Source organism: Tachypleus tridentatus, chromosome 13 (genome assembly GCF_004210375.1).
Source record: "Tachypleus tridentatus isolate NWPU-2018 chromosome 13, ASM421037v1, whole genome shotgun sequence".
Taxonomy (NCBI): domain Eukaryota; kingdom Metazoa; phylum Arthropoda; class Merostomata; order Xiphosura; family Limulidae; genus Tachypleus; species Tachypleus tridentatus.
This window is the reverse complement of record NC_134837.1, coordinates 146,307,477-146,325,634: the sequence shown is the minus strand read 5'-3', so window position 1 is coordinate 146,325,634 and position 18,158 is coordinate 146,307,477. Positions and strand designations below refer to the sequence as shown.

The window sequence follows — 18,158 nt, the reverse complement described above, 5'->3', positions numbered from 1 at the left end:
TTGTCGAAGTATCATTACGTAACAGCTTCTACCAGGAGAGCTGTCTAAAGCTGCTAACGTTTTACAGGGTACTTCTTTGAGTTATTTAATTATAATTGCAATTAATGACAGGTTCCTTAATTATAAGTAAGGCAAATTATGAAGCAAAAAACAAACTTTTACAATTGCTTTGGTTCATTAGCGGGGTATCTTTGCTGCTAAAGCTGCTTTCGAATCGCTTCTTAACGTAAGGACTGTCTGTTATACTTTACCAATGCAGTTATTACTATTTAAGACATTTAATGTTATATATTAATATACATAACACAAATAACTAAAAGACATATTGGATTATTTAAACTGATTACTTAAATTTAAACACTGTAAATTACAGAAACACATGTGTGACATTTAAAATCTTCTTTTACCAAATAGTTCAATAAGCAAATCATTTTAATTTGTTTTAGTAATTTGAAAACACTAGGTATAGTAGACATAGTTTAAAACATTTAAAATAACTATTTTTGAAATATATGAACATCTTCCAAATTCACCGTGATTGAAGAACATAGGTGTGTGTGTTTGTTGGACGATTATTTTGTTCTTTAATATTGATGATAACAATCATAAAATAGTCATGCATCGACCCAGTTCAAGTCGTAACAACCTGGTACTGATTGGAGAAATCGGCATTACGTAGAAAATACAAAAAAAACATTCGCTATATTTGTTAAGTCGAAGCAAATGATTCACTGTACTTCATTTTGCAAGTACTTTTAGTATTTTTAAACATAATATTTATTGTATTATTATCGATAATGTCTGAACAGATTGAACACAACGAAGTTAAATTTATGAAAGAAGGGCATATATATAATTTAGAATGAAACTACATATATAAGAGATGCATATAACATTTACATAATTGATTGAATATGTTTAAATATTACTATTATACGATATTGTATAATATCGTATAATATTGGTTTATGAGTCAATTTAGATACGTCGTCTATGGGTCCCTTTTATTAACGGAGTTCTCGGCCAAAATCCCGATAATATACAACTTAGCTTATTTAATTTAGGGACTAACTCAAGATACTGCACATTATGCAAAAGTATTTTTTGATAATTGTAGGTTTTCATATTTTAAGTTATTCCTCTTTCGAATAATCTGAAATTTGATACTAAATAATTCTATATTACCAAATATTTCACTTATGTTCTGTGAATTAAAATGCAGTGCACTAAACTTAAATATTATATCATTGTGTGTTTCTCTCTTTAATATAACCCCCTAGCAACTTAGCAGTAAGCAAGCAGAGCATGCGCTTAAATTCGTGTTTCGATACTCTTGGTGGGCAGAGCACAGATGAACCACTGTATAGCTTTTTGCATAGTAACAACCAACCAAATTTCACTAATATATTTTCCTATAATTCATTGCTCTAACTATACACTATATATCTCTACTTAATGGGTGTAAAAATAAATGTAAATTTCTTATTTTATAGACTAGTGTTTAACAATTTAATTATTAGTCTAATTTGTTTCTTTGTGGAATTTTGCTCAAAGCTAAGTGTGTGCTATCTGCGCTAGCTGTCCATAATTTTAAAGTGACAGACCCGAAATAAGACAGCTATTTAACACCACCCAGTACTAGCTTTTGATCTACTGTTTTACCAACAAATAATAGGATTAACCAAACATTATAACGCCACCACTGCTAAAAGGGCTAGCAAGTTTAATAGAACGGGGATTCGAACCCACGACTCCCATATTTATAATCAAATGCCTTAACCAACGGGTCATGCTAGGCTTATTTTTCTGATTAGTAACTTCAGTATTTTGTTAATCACATTGTAGCCAGAGCTCTGCTGCTGAGCATTTTTAACTTTTCTAAGAAACTGAAAATATTCTACCGTGGTCTATTTTATATTTTTTATCATAAGGTTTACTAACCATTCATAAATACTTGATCAGGTGGCTTGAATAAATACCTAAGCATAACTTACATTTGTCATATTGGTTTAGTCCTCTTTTATAAAATGAGTTCCACTGAATTAAAGTTAAAAAGAAAGATGTATAACTATTTTAATATTCATACGCCACTTGTGGACTAAATAGGCTTTTTTTTTGTCAAAAGTCACTCTAAAGTTTTTAAAATAAAAGACTGCACAGGATTTACTTTTTTCGTACACTCAAACAGATACTAAGCTATAAAAATATTTCTTTTTCTCCTTATATTCGCTCAAAGAACGCGAGGTCTATCTGTGCTATTAGTCCCTAACATTTGAAGATACAGATTAGAAAGAAGGCATCTAGTCAACGGCATCGTCGCCGACTCTTACTTAATTAAATTCTAATTTAAATAATATATATATTATACGGCTTTGGTAGGTAAGTAAATTTAAAACGTTTTACTAATACCATCAATATTTGAGGTTTTTTAAGTTACCAATGACGATAAAAAAAATACGCTGTAGGGCAACTAACGAAGAACTGATAGCTCCCTTTCCAAAATTCTTCCCCGGGACAGCGGTAAGTCTACGGATTTACAATGCTAAAATCCAGGGTCCGATTCTCCTCTGTGGACACAGGAGATGTGGCTTTCTCATTCTCCAGTAAATAAGACAAAAATAATCAAAAACATTCATTAAAGAAGTGAGGTTTTAGAAACAGAAATTCTCTTTCTTAAGAAACACGAGAAGTTTCGTCGTATTTTACTTTTACTTGAACGTTTATCCGTACCTAAAATTGAATATTTCTGATAAAATGTAATAACTTTTCAAGTTCACGTTTTCATGAAATGAGCACTAGAATCAAGTGGAAAGTCTTTCTGATTTCGATTTGATGAGGTACAATTTAGTAATGATACTCAAAACTTAGTATCTTGCGAAATAAGACCTAAAGTCTATAGACACTCTTTATCTTCAGTCTAAGTGGATGTAGTAAAAATTCTAAACTCAAAAATGTGCGATGTGAGACTCTACAAGAGAGTGTATTTAGTTTCAGTTTCAGTGGATGTCAATGACATATTTTCAGACTGAAAATTAAAATGATTAGTATTTTACATATAAATCGCTGTTTATTTGAAAAGTCATACGTTCTTTAAAATAAGAATAATAATTTGTTTGTAATACTGAGTGATCAATGTTAGAATAATGGCGTAATACAATAAATACTTTTTCTATAACAGATATATAGGTGGGATATTACATCACTATATAACCGATAAACTGAATTAAATCATTCATTACTGACTCTGTTTTTGTTTGTTTAGTTTTGAATTTCGCGTAAAGATACGCGAGGGCTATCTGTGCTAGCCGTCCCTAAGTTAGCAGTGTAAGACTACCCACTACCCACCTCCAACTCTTGGGCTACTCTTTTACCAACGAATGGTGTGATTGACTGTAACATTATAACGCTCCCACGGCTGAAAGGGCGAGCATGTTTGGTGCGACCGCGATTCAAACCCGCGACCCTCAGATTACGAGTAGAACGCCTTAACCCACCTGGTCATGCCGGGCCGTCATTACTGATTCGGTACGGAGTTTCAGTAAAATACGTACATAATATTTTAGTATTATATATACATACATTCATATTTATTTGAGTGAATGTGTTTTCTTACAGCAAAGCCACATAGGACTCTCTGCTCAGTCCACCGAAGGGAATCGAGTCCCTGACTTTAGGATTGTAAATTCGTAGACTTACCGCTGTACTAGCGGGGACATTTATTTAAGTATGATATTTATTGTGACCAAAGCCAAAAACGAGGTATTAAGAAGTACTCTCCTGGCAGAAAATATTTTAAAAAAAGGAAGTAAAATAATAAAGTTCTGAGTATCTATAAGCAGGATTAATTTGTTACCATTTTATACGGATAACAAAGGACTATTGGGTCTTTTGTGGCTGTTCTTGTACACCAATCCATCTTTGAGAATAGCAAAAACTTAAACCCACCTTTTATTTTCCAGGAAATCATCTATTCTTATATTCCATTTGTTGAATTGCTTGTCTTCAATACTGCTAACGGTAACTTATTACTGCTTAGAACAAAATAACATTTGCTTAGAGAGATTAAATTTAAAGTAAAATAAAAATTACATAGTAATTGGTTTTAGAAAAATGACATATCTTTAGTTCGTAATTAAGAAAACAATGTTCTGTATAATCCACTTTACCCTCCGTCATGAATATGAGCATCTGCAACCGACGAGATATTTTGTTGAAGACAAGAATTCACTAGGCCTATTAGGATATATATATATACGGCCATATATAGCTCAAGTGTTATTCATGTCAATCGTATTGTGATTTAATGTCACACCTCTAACCGATTAACGTACTCTGATATTTCATATTGGACGTTACGCACAGTAAAATTTAATTAAATCTTAATGTAAGTACTTTGTAAACTAACAACGTTATAATTCAAATATAAACCTAACTTTCTATCTGTACATATATATATATATATGTGTGTACGTATAAAGTATAGTAGAAAAAGGTATAAAAGACGCAATACAATCAATTCCAAGCAACAAAAAAGGTCTTAATTCTGTACTTCCCTTTTTTGATGTTGCAAAAGTTATTTTATTTAAAAGATTTAAACTCCACGAAACTCAGCAAAAGTAACAAAAATTGTAGAGTGATTTTTTTAAAATCGAAAACACAAGACCATTCAAGAAATTTTACAAGACACCGAGACTTTCAGCATCTAGTTCAAAAACGTAATTAGGCGTCATTGTTTAGAAATATGCGGTATTCACAAAGTACTACAACATACTTGAATAAATAAATAAATAATCAAATACACTCCCATACTTTAAATGAAACTTATAAATGACCCTACACGCGATACGTTGATCAATTTAAATTAGAAAGAATGTTAACACGGGTATCACGTGCTACGTATTGGTATAAGATGAAACCAAAATCTTTACCGATCTAAGCTGAACCTAATGAGTTTCTATTAGGCAACGTTGAAGGCACAAAACATACAAAACACTATGTTATCCTGTTACACACTTTTCGTAAATAATAGCCGACTACTTTGTATGTACATATAGTGAACAGAACAGTGGTCTTTGACGAATTTATGATATTCATATTTAAAGAAATAGAAACCAATAGTAACAACATATTTCATACATTATGATATTTATCAAAGTTGTGCCAGAAAGTTTCATATAAAACTCTAACTAGTTGAAATTCAATTTCTAGTTGATGCAGATGCTGCTAATATTAGGGGTGCGTATCTCACCATAATAGTCGATACGATATATATCTCCATACAGGAATTTTATTAACGGTTTGTTACAAACTTTGATAGTCCTGTTTGTAACTTACTATCTATATTACTGACATTGTCTTTGTTTACGTACTTCACAGTACTTTTACAAACTATCAAACTAAATTACAGCTGGCAAATGAATTAAAGTAAAAAAAAGTTAACGTGTCTGTTCATTTTGTTATGTAATATAACTTTACATGCAATGTTTGTGTTATGTAATGTGTCTTTACATGTAATGTTTTTGTTAAGTAATGTAACTTTACATGTGATGTTTGTGTTATGTAATGTAACTTTACATGTAATGTTTTTGATAAAAGAAATAAAGACAACATGTAATACTTAATACTCATCTTCCTCTATTTTATCATTAATTTCCCGTAACATCAAACATGCTCGCCCTTTCAGCCGTGGGGGCGTTATAATGTGTCAGTCAATCCCACTATTCGTTGATAAAAGAGTAGCTCAAGAGTTGGCGGTTGGTGGTGATGACTCGCTGCCTCCCCTCTAGTCTTACACTGCTAAATTAGGAATGGTTAGCGCAGATTGCCCTCGTGTAGCTTTGCGCGAAATTAAAAGAAAAAAAAAACAATAACCATTAATTTTTAGCAAAATTACTTTATTAGAAATTTTGACTTTTTCTATACAGAAGACTTACATCATTACTGAAAGCTTGCCAAATTTCGTAAAAATACTTAAGTTGTATCGGACACTATATCGATACAATCCTAACACATCTTCACGATGCGTCATTCATGTCGTATCGCCGTATAGCCATACCTTTAGCTAATATGTTCGTTTATCTGCATGTTTGTCAAATTTCGCATAAATCTACAATAGGACTATCTGTACTAGCTGTTCCTTATAAAACATGGCCACAAGTTAAAATTAGTTGTCAAATCATTATAATTTTTGAATATTCACAGCTGTAAATACAAAATTAATCATCACAGCTTTGAAAACGCTCTTGCATAAATGGGTAACATATTTTTGTTAAAACATAAAACGTCCTCTAACAGTGAATTACAAAAACATCAACCAATGGTTTAAACAACAGTTTATCATGCTATATTATTACAGTGTAATAAATAATATCCTCTGAAACATTTCTCTCAGCCTTTAAACTATTTATCTGCGCAAGGAAAAGTAGCTAGCCGATAATCTATTATAGCTATAACAGAAAAAATATTTGTTATAATATGTATGTGCTATACCTTAAGATAAATTAAAACTCTGACAACGTTGTAACTATATGACTAACATACTTTATATAAAAGATTTCTTTCATGAAATTTGTAAGACTACATGTATTCTCTCTGAAACACCTGGAATAAGGAAACAGAAATTTAGTGATTTTAATTTTCTACAATCACGTGCGAACACGTGGATGCACAGTACTTGTCTAACTGTATAAACCTGAATTGTGAAACTATTGCTTTTTGAAACAATCTACACAAGTTTACACATCCTTCATAATGGGCAAAATATGTATATAACACCTTCCTATGTTGACTTAATTTACTAATGTTGGTAGTGGTTAACTAGTATGAATAACATATAAAATTAATATATTAAACAGTCACTCTAACATAGAAAAATATAAAAAATATTCAGGCAAAACGTTGTACAAATAGAGTGGCATATGAACTGTTGGTTATCAAAGTAACTTATAATATAAATCTAGTTTCATAAGAATATAGATAGATGGACAATGTACACGCACGCGTAGAGTAAACTTCTAATCCTAAGTGACAACATTTTAAAAGATGCGTTTCCAAAACTACGTAATTCTTACCAAATATCCATTCCACAAAGCGACTCAAAACAAAAACTTTCTTTTTCTTGTCATCGGAAATCTCGAAGTTGTTCGTGTTAGTGTAAAAGGTATTATGTTCTGTTACACATCGGGCGTTTGTATTCAGCCCCGAGAGCTTCCGAGTTTGTATTCTTCTTCAGCGTTCTCGCTCTGTAATTCGACTAGTAGAGAATAATATAATTTAACAGTAGAAGTGCAACTGTATTGAGCGGAAGCCAGCAGACGGCATTACTGTATCCTTCCAATTGGTGATGAGAACTGCGTTCATTCATGAGCGATCAGCTTCCTTTAACCGGGACTCTAGGCTGGGAAGATCTGTTCATTGCAACACCTGGTGTCCGTAGCTGTGGTCTTAGAAATGGTATTTCTTTAACATGTAAGCAATCAAACAGACGGTGTCATACTCTGTGAATCCCTACATACTCCAAACTGTCATTTGGGATGAATATCTGAGAACTTCTGTCGTGAGGTTTAATATATGTATATGTATGCCTTTCTATCCAGGTTGACGACAGTAGCAATGTAATTAGATCATTCGATTAAATTTTAATTTCTTCATCAGACATGGAGACACTTTAAAATCAACAAATTTAGCAGCTTATTCTCATTTTGTAATACTTATATCGTCACAAAACTAATAACTTAAAATAACCTGTAAAGTTAGAGGCACAATCATGACAACCGACAGTGAGAACAGATGTATAAGTTATTCCCAAGCTTAAACAGATAATTTCTGAAATTTCTACAAAACCAATAGGAAGAGTTACTTGTCAGAAGTTCCATCTTGAATTTGAACCTGATTAATTATTAGTTTTTCGTTTCTTCCCCACTTCCTCAGTAGTTTATTTTTTTGCGCCACTATTTGACTAATATTAAAGTTCAATTGATTCCTTAGGGTTATTTTAATATACTCTGTGTAGATATTAATTTTTGTCAAACATGAACAAATTACGACTACATGCATTAATTACTAATTTTTTTATCAGAATCTCAGCAAAGCTAAGTATTGATATACGTTTATTCATTAACAACGTCAAACGCTGTTAGTTTGTTTTGAATTTCGCGCAAAGCTGCACGAGGGCTGTCTGTGCTAGCCGTCCCTACTTTAGCAATGTAAGACTAGAGGGAAGGTAACTAGTCATCACTACCCACCGCCAACTCTTGGGCTACTCTTTTACAAATGGTGTTGGATACTCATAGACTTCTAGCTTTTTGAAAAAAATGATTTTTGCTACTTTTTACGCACAACGTTAAAACTTATCTTCTTAGTTTCTATATTAAGTTCCCTTTTAAAAATAGCACGTGTTAACACTCTTTATCACTATTTTAAGTGCAGAATGAGGTTAAAAGTGCAATCTAGTGATAAAGGCAAAAGTTCACTTATTGAGAGATGAATAACAATTAATTATCGTGTTTTATTATTATGTTTAGCCGATCATTTGTCCACAATTCAAATATTAAACTTACAGATGTACTGTTACAAACTTAACCACTCTTAGCGCTATACACGCATAACTTTGAAGAATTGTACTCTTTAACCAAAGTTTTAGAACAAAAATGATATATACAGATAAAACAGGAAGTTATTTGAAACGGTTGATTATTAACAGAATAACACAAACGTCACGGTAAAAGCACAAATCCCATGGATTTTCTTGCGTATCAAATGTAACACAATAGTATTGAGTAAATTACGGAAACTCCTTCAATTAAACACAGACGTAGCACGTTTCACCTTATTTCTGTGACATCAGATAATCCCCTGTGTTAGCTGCAAACGTTGTCGACATCTCCATACGATAACACATACTTGTTTTATTCATGTAGTTTTGATTTCATCCATACGTACAAACTTTAATCTTGTCATGTGTTGATTTTTCGAATTAATTAAGATAAAAAAAATCGTGAAAATTATCAAAACCACAACTTATCATGGAGACTGTTACCGTGTGTGGTAGTTTGTTAGAATCGGAGCTTTAAATTGGATGGTAAAAAACTTTCACAGTATAGTAAACACTGGGTAAACTGATGGGGTATGTGAAACATACCATATGTTTCTTTTTGAGTTTAGAAACAAGCATTTCTTGTTCAAATAAATTTGCAAAAATGTGCACACGTGAACACGTTCGGTGTACATACAGAATTCATTGTACAGATGTATCAGTTATGAACTTTCGTGACTTTATTTTTGAGCTTGTTACACCTTCACAAAAATTATTCTCTCTTTGGTGTTGCTGAATATTCCCACAAAAAGTGTCACTGGAGAAATACTTATATTTGTAGTAGTGTGTTTGCTTGTGACTTTAGTCGTATCGATGTTTAAGGACTTTCAGAAGTAACGTATCAGTTATATTTACTTTAGATGACCAACTGACATGGGTGACAAGTATACTTTGGTAAAAGTGGTCCTACTATAATATGCAAACATATGATAGTATAGTACAGTTTGTACTAGAATTTTCCTCAAACTTTCATTAATACCTGCAATTTCTACTGTAAGATTAGTTCTGCACTTTCGTTGCATGTAGTTGTCTTTTCTGTAAACAGTTACGTATTGTTTTACAGAGAAGTTAACTTTTTGTTCTTCACATTGATTTAACAACGTTTCCAATCGTTTAAATTCAATTCCAGGTTAATTAAGAAAAATGCCACTGAAGCATTTTACGACTTGATTAAAGTGTCTAGACATAGTCACCCTCTTGTGTGTAATGTGTTAAAATCACGGTTCTTATTGAATAGTCCCCCACTGGTACAGTGGTAAGTCTACAAATTTGCAACGCTAAAATAAGGGGCTCGATTCCCCTCGGTGGACACGGCAAATAGCCCAATGTGGCTTTGTTATAAGAAAAGACACACACACTCTTAATGAATATATTAACAATAAATACTACAAAAAGTATATCCAAGAATTACATGGAAAAACTTCAAAAGCCACTACATAAATACAAAATATGCAAATGCCCGGTATGGCCAGGTGGTTAAGGCACTCAACTCGTAATTCGAGGGCCGCGGGTTGGAATCCCCATCACACCAAACATGCTCGCCCTTTCAGCCGTGGGGGCGTTATAAAGTTCCGGCCAATCTCACTATTCGTTGGTAAAAGAGTAGCCCAAGAGCTGGCGGTGGGTGGTGATGACTTCCCTCTAGTCTTGCACTGCTAAATTAGGGATGGCTAGAGCAGATAGCCCTCGGGTAGCTTTGCGCAAAATTTTAAAACGAACAACCAAAATATGCAAGAGATTTAAGTTTCATTTTTAAGAGAATGATAAGAAAAGAAGTACGGGTGATTTGAAATTTTGGTATCCACCACATTCTTACTTTTTATTAATACAAAATCGAGTTTTCTCCTCTTTGGTAATTAATGTTTAAAGCGTAACATCAGGTTGAATATCTTTAGTTTCATATTTAAGATACTATTAGTGTTGGCTAGCGTTAATACTAATATCTCTTTCTATAGAAACTTATAGCATTCTATTCCAAATACACGACACCTGGTCTCCCGCAGGTACAGCGGTTAGTCTACGGATTTATAACGTTAATATCAGGGGTTCGATTCCTCTCGGTGGACTCAGCAGATAGCCCGATGTGGCTTTGCTATAAGAAAACACACTCATGCAGGAAGCCTGAAAAAAATAAAATATGAACAGATTGCTAAACAATTGGTGATGTACGTTCAGGTAAAACCAATACAAAAAAGTTATTGCGAGAGCTTGATTGAGTTGCTTCATATTAAACAAACATTTTTTGTTTAAATATGTTCTTGGAAAGGGGGGGTTAAATCTAAAATTATACAAATATCGTATGAAAAAAGTCTAGTGTAATTGTATTCCTTAATATTTTATGGTTTTCTTGATCAGTATGTTAGTGTGAAATATGCTTAAATAAGGTCCTTCACGTTTTTTAATTCAAATAATAGTACCGAGAAAATTTTGAAGTACTTTGAATGTAAGTCAAAAAATCGTTACTTCAACAGATACATAATATTTGTGTAATAGTTATGAAATACTTAAATAAAATATATTTTCCTGAAATAAGCTTTCGAGAAATCCTGCAACATGTGATAAGTTATCTTAATTTAGAAGTGAGAGATTAGAGGGAAGGCAGCTAAACAATATCACCCACCGACAACTCTTGATCTACTATTTTAACAATGAAAAGTGGAACTCACCATCACATTATGGCGCTCCCGAGGCTAAAGGAGCGAGAGTGTTTTGTGTTAGGATTTAAACCTGTGATCCTCAGAAATACCTGATAAAGCTCAACCAGAAAGGCTTTTTAAAGAAACACATTGAGAGCAAATACAGAAACCCGCCATATAGTAAATTTATAGTGTTAAGGCGTCTGTATTTGTGCAAAATGCCAAAACGTCGTCGTGATACACATGAAATTAACAGAGGGCAACTTATATATATTATTATTTTTAAGAGTGGGAGATCGATAAGTGAAATTGTTGTTGTGACTAGTCACGCACGATGTGCACTGGATGAAAATATTAACTCGTATCGAGAACATAACAAAACAATACCTAAAAAACGTTCATGTTTGCCCAAAGCATTCTTTTATTGTGATCAACAATAACTCGTGGAGATTGTGAACTACTATTATCCTTGAGACCTGAACATCGTGCAGTCCACTACTGTGTGGACTTTAAAAGAACCAGTTTACGTATACCATGCACCATGCGTTTTACTTTAGCTATTTGTACTGAAAAGTTGACGATTGGTTGCATAGCTACATTGTTATAATTTTGAGGCGCTAAGATCTTTTTAAATAAGTAGTAAACACTGTATAATTAAAATTAGATAAAATATGGAAACAAGACAAAAGTTCCAGATTAAGAGTTACTTAATAATGTTTATCTCACTGGATAACTAATACAAATGTTTTAAGACGATTTTCTTTTTTCATTTGGTCTAATATCCGTTACTCCAAACAAAAAATCGGACTCAGCACTTTGGAGCCATGAGTACGTTCTGAGAGTGTCGGTAAAATCCCATAATCTTATTTCTGTAGATCAAGAGATAAGGGTGTTTCAATAAATTGTGAGCATTCTCTCTTTATAGAACTATGATATGAGAAAAGTTTTGAGAATAATTACAATAAATAGTTTCCAATGTAGGTGTCTGTTTTTTACAGCAAAGCCACATCGGGCTCTCTGCTAAGTTCATCGAAGAGAATCGAACCCCTGATTTTAGCGCTGTAAATCCGAAGACTTACTGCTGTATTAGCAGGGGACTTCACTCTAGGAATTGTATAAACAGCAGATTAAAGTAAGATACAACTACACTGTTAGTACCTAATATATAATGCCGTGTTCTTACAGGAAGAATAGAATTTGTATCATTAAATTTGTATAATAAATAATTACGACAAATCTAAAAGGTGTAAATCATGTTTCTTTCCGGTAAGTTTTTGGTCATTTTTAAAGTAACTTCATGTGAATTACTAATCACGGAAATAGATATATATGATATGGAAAAAAGAACTAAAGTCACACAGTCTTTCTGTTTAATTAACAGTAAAACCAATGAACCTGTTTTTGCAGCTTGTTATCGTAAATGTACAAATAAGAACTGGAATTTTTCACCATCGTGCTTATAAGGTTTTTCTTACAAAACATAACACATATTTTTTTTTGTGATGCTCGATGTGAGCTGAACACGCAGAAGTTATCACCCAATATCGTAAAGCACAGCTACTTAGTGTCCATCCAAACTCTCCGTAGCTTTGTTATGCTCTTTGGAAATAAACCAAATACTATTTTCTTATTTTATCAACATTCGGAAGAAATAAAAACGATCATAGGTGATTAAAGCGACTCTTTAAAGAACACTACACTCTAACTCATCTCATACCAGTTAGTAATTTGTAAATAAAGTTGATTGGAATTTGTAAATAAAGTTGATTGGAATTTGTAAATAAAGTTGATTGGATATCTCTTCTTTCTTTTAAATGGGCTGGGTTTAAGAAATACACCTCTTGACACGGACTTAGAGTTAAAAGAATAGTGTGTCAGTAATCAATAACAAGACATGAGATAACCCATCTTTGTTGACCCGCGAAAGGTCTTACACGAAGTGATCCTAGTAGACGACGTCTTGTTCGATTATGATCGAAGAAACCACTAAGAAAACGACGTGTTCGTTGTCAATTGTAAATGTTCTAGACACTTCCTAATTCAGAGAACCTATATAAAACTCAACAAAAAAATATCTAGCTTCATCTTATTAAGCTGTTACATGCCTTTGTTGGAAGGTACATCGTGAGTATATGTGACACATGTAATTAACTTTTTCCTTTTTTTTTTTGGTAACTCACAGCAAGGTAACAGAATTATTCTTATAAAATTCTATTTTCTGTCGCGCATTTTTTCATCCCAGAAGTACATTTTCTTATACTGAATTGTTAAAAACAAGTATGTTAAATGCGATTTTTTTGGCATTTTAAAAAACCCTTAATCTGGTACTATATAGCACGATTTTACTGTTAATATAATTAATTGTATAAGTAATGTAGTAATGATCTTTTCTTACGAAAGAACGTATTTCGGTTTATTATGTGTGCACTGCTTTTCATGAAGATAAATAATGCTTATTAAATCTCTCTGAAAGCTAAGCTTAACGGGTGCGCAAACATAAAATGGAGGTTATTACTCTATGGTGGCCTGGCATGGCCAGGTGGTTAAGGCACTCAACTCATAATCTGATGGCCGCGGGTTCGAATCCCCGTCACACCAAATATGCTCGGACTTTCAGCCATTGGGCCGTTATAATGTTATGGTCAATCTCACTATTCGTGGGACAAACAAACAAATTACGTATGGCTTGTGATTTGTAATAAACCAAGAAAAGTTTTGCGCTGTAGTTGTTTGTCTCAGAGCAAAGTTTTACAACGGGATCCCTTCACAATTTCCACTGCAAGAACTGTATTATAGATATTAACGTGGTAGGTTCGTGAACGTATCAATGATCTACCGAGAAACCCGTGCCCCTCGGATTACGAGTCGAACGCCTTAACACGCTTGGCCATGTCGGACCGAACAAACAAACAAATATATTTTTTTTAGTTTTCGTTATGCAAAAAAAAGAAATTAAATGATGTATATAATAAAAGGTAAATATGTTGTAACATAGTTACTGTAAAAACCTTTTCGTTGATATAAACATATTGGATTGTTTAAGCTTCTGAAAATTTCAAATATCATTAAGGAATATGGTATATGTTCATGAATGCAACATATATCTACGTAGGCCGGAAATACTAAGATGGGATTTTTTGTATATGAAAGTTCAACAAACAGAAGCAAGTTTATCTCAAGATAAGACACAGATGCTAAGCCTAAGAGGTGGGCTCACATATTTGATATTAATAAAGGATATAAATATGAATAAGTAGTTCTTCCGTGTAATTTTATGGTTCATGTCAACTCACATTTTTATCAGAAATAATATCGTGAATTTTATTTCCCGGTCTATGTATTCTGATGTTTTTATGGTAATTATTAATCTAACACGATAAATACCTGAAACAAAATTCAGTATTTTTCTAGATAGAAACCAATGATCCATTGTACAACTTTACGGTCCCAAACAATCTATTCTTCTTTAGATTGTAACTTAAAGATAAGTTTACATTATTAGCTGTTCCAAAAGCATGAGCAACGATAGAGGTGGACATTTTTGGAACCGTATTAATATTATTTTTATTTCAATAATTAAACCAAAAAAGTATCAAGAAAAATTTTCAATTCATTGGACAATAGCCAGTTTCAAACAAATGGTTTGTTGGTCTCCCTTTTATTAATTAAATTACGACAGGATACTAGGGTATCTAGACGAAACAGTATAAAGGTCCTGTAAGTAACAAAGAAAGATTTCTAGAAACAAAACTTTATAATGAGATCAACCATGTAAGTTACTTGCAGCTATATATTGTCGATTACAGATAAAGCTTTGGCCAGTAATGCCTCTCAAGGGAAATTCGGTATAAATTGAAATAGGAATGCCCTGTCTTTCATTCTACTTAATTTGCTGCAGGGGAGGGGGGAAATCGTCTTTCCGTACACACGAACATGAATGCAAGAAAGAAAGACGTTCGGGATTTTGTTTTCAAAAAATTCAACTCGTATAAAAAAACGATTTTACACGTCACATAATTCTGATAGACTCGCATGGAACGGATATGAAAGGACAATCGAAATATGGTACAATTCACATTGGGTCCAGATTTCATTTTTGTTTTATGTGGCATTCTTATGGAGAATAAATGCATTATAATTGTTACAATAACTATTTATTCCAATAAAATTAACTTTTCATCTGCACTAAACCTATCACATATCATACATTACTACTGTATCGACAAATTTGCATTGTTATATCTAAGTTAGTTCCGGAGTCGCTTCAAATGGAGGCCTGGCATGGCCAAGCGCGTAAGGCGTGCGACTCGTAATCCGAAGATCGCGGGTGCGCGCCCGCGTCGCGCTAAACATGCTCGCCCTCCCAGCCGTGGGGGTGTATAATGTGACGGTCAATCCTACTATTCGTTGGTAAGAGAGTAGCCCAAGAGTTGGCGGTGGGTGGTGATGACTAGCTGCCTTCCCTCTAGTCTTACACTGCTAAATTAGGGACGGCTAGAACAGATAGCCCTCGATTAGCTTTTTGCGAAATTCCAAAACAAAACAAGCTTCAAATGGTATTTGGATATTAATATCTAATTTTCAAACCAAAACGTTTTATATTTTTAATATTCTCGTGTATTCTGATATTTGCCAGAAAAAAAATATTGATAAATAAAACGTTCCACATTTGCTACTGATAATATGAAAGATAATTCTGTTGTTAAAAATTTGAAAATATGAATGACTCAGGTGTTTCTGTCTTTAAACTTTTTTTTATCAAAATATATGTTTTTATTGTTCAATTATTCACTTGTAATGGTCTCATTAATCTAATTCATTATATTATATACATAAAAAAATTATTTATTTATTTATACCACATACAAAGCCACTGTAATACAACTAATCATTTTATCATGAAAGCACTGTGCTGTAAAATTGTTTTCATACGTGACTTCTGTGTTCTGTCTTCTTTCTATTTGTCGAAAAACACACACAGATAATTATGCTGACTATGTTTTTACTCGTTAACTAGTAAATTAGTTTATCTATTCTTCACGCGACTGAGTTTTCCAAACACATTAAACCTCACAAGATCTCGAGCGGAATAACAAACTGTATCAAAGATTTCAACATAATTCACGAATGTAAACAAAAATATTTGAGAAGAATAAGCAATACTTGTAATACAAGGTATTATGTGACATCAGTCTTATTTGAGTAGAGCTTTGAAAGATGAAAATAACAAAAGGGAAAATAAAAAAACTTTTTTTAGCATTTAACAGGGAAAATGTGAACACTGTGAAATTAGCCTAAATACTAGCTTGTCAAAAGTTTAAGACCACATCAAAAAGAAGTCCTAAACAGGATAGGAAGTGCCCAACAAGAGGTCTCAGTAGTGAGTTGCACGGCCGTCATTGCGAATAACTTCAAACATTCGCTTTGGCATGGTCTTTATAAGCGTTTGCAGAAGGCTGGATGGAATGTTATTCCAAGTGGTGAAGATGGCTTCACGAAGATCATGCACTGTTTGGAATTGTGGAATTCACCCCAAACATTTTCAATGGGGTTTAGTTCGGGCGAACACGCTGGATGATCCAAAGAATCACGTTATTTGCCATGAAAAAGTCCTTTGTTCTGCGGACATTGTGGATTGCAGTGTTGTCTTGCATCCAGCCATTTCCACACAAGCGAGGGCCTTCAGTCAATAATGATGCTCACTCCAACATGCCAATGTAGCCAGCTGTTGTTTGACGCTCATCTATAACCTGAAGCTCCATTGTTCCATGGAACGAGAAAGCACCCCAGATCATGATGGAACCTCCTCCATTGTGACGTGTAGAAAATGTGGTGGGATATCCTTATCGTGCCAGTAACGTTGGAAGCCATTTGGACCATCCAGGTTAATTTTTTTTTCATCAGAGAACAAATCCTTCTTCCACTTTTCTACGTCCCATGTTTGATGCTTCTCAGCAAAGTTTAACCGAGCTGTTTCGTTGTGTGGAAGGAGCCGTGGCCTTTGAAGACGTTTACGATTTTTAAAGCCTTTCTCTCGTAGATGCCGTCTTATTGTTCTTGAGCTGCATTCTACATCCGTAAGAGCTTTAATCTGGTTCGACGATCGGCTGGTGTTTTGCCAAACAACCTGTCGAATCCTCCTGCTCAACGCCGACGAAATCTTCTCGGGCCAATCACTTGAAATTCTCGTTCCGTATCCCTCAGGATCTTTTAAAAAATTTGCAACAGCAGTTTTACTACGCCCAATCTTACCAGCGATGACACGTTGAGAGAGACCTTGCTTTTACAGCTCGACAATTCTCTGTCAACTTTTTAGCCTTTGCCATGTTTTTACTCAATATAACACAGGAGATGTCAGTGAGAGATGTTGACAACACTAATGCTTGAACATAAATGATTAAATTTCGTTACGTGTTTACCGATTAACGTAATCGTTTCATTATGGTGTTAAACATTTGACCAGCTACTATTTAGGCTAATTTCATAGTGTTCACATTTTCCGTATTAAATGCTAAAAACGTTTTTTATTTTTATGTTATTTTTTCTTATTTTCATCTTTCGAAGCTCTACTCAAATAAGTGGTTGAGTCTAACAACGCAAACAGCATATTTTTCTTTATGCTCATTGGCCTTAAGATTTTGGCTAGCAATGTATATTTATATAATTTTTCTACATACCGCTTATGGGGAATGACATAAGATAATATTTAAGGACAACTGGAAACCTGTTGGCTCATCGGCTGTCCCATCCTCTAAGCCAAAATAACACGATTAAATAAATAAATTAAAAACACTAACGCCAGCCCTTATCATGATTTCTTTTAGACTCGCTTAAACTTACTGCCTCCCCGAAGGCAACCCCTTCCCTAGGCTAACCATCCTATTTGAAAAACAAGACTGTCTTAGCTCAAAACGGCTTCTGTCTTGTCT

General features: G+C 33.5%; 1 protein-coding gene across 6 annotated transcripts in view; it reads right to left on the bottom strand.

Annotated features, from left to right (window-relative positions):
- The window catches only part of LOC143237483 (acetylcholinesterase-like), a 92,146-nt gene that overhangs the window by 49,670 nt on the left and 24,318 nt on the right, over positions 1-18,158 (bottom strand). For 2 of the 6 annotated variants that reach the window (XM_076476784.1, XM_076476783.1), the window contains exon 1: positions 7,071-7,590. The exons of the other annotated variants lie outside the window; for them this stretch is intronic. The gene's annotated coding sequence lies outside the window, so the exon portion shown is untranslated. Of the gene's footprint in view, positions 1-7,070; positions 7,591-18,158 lie in introns of those variants that run through there. 6 annotated transcript variants of the gene reach the window in all.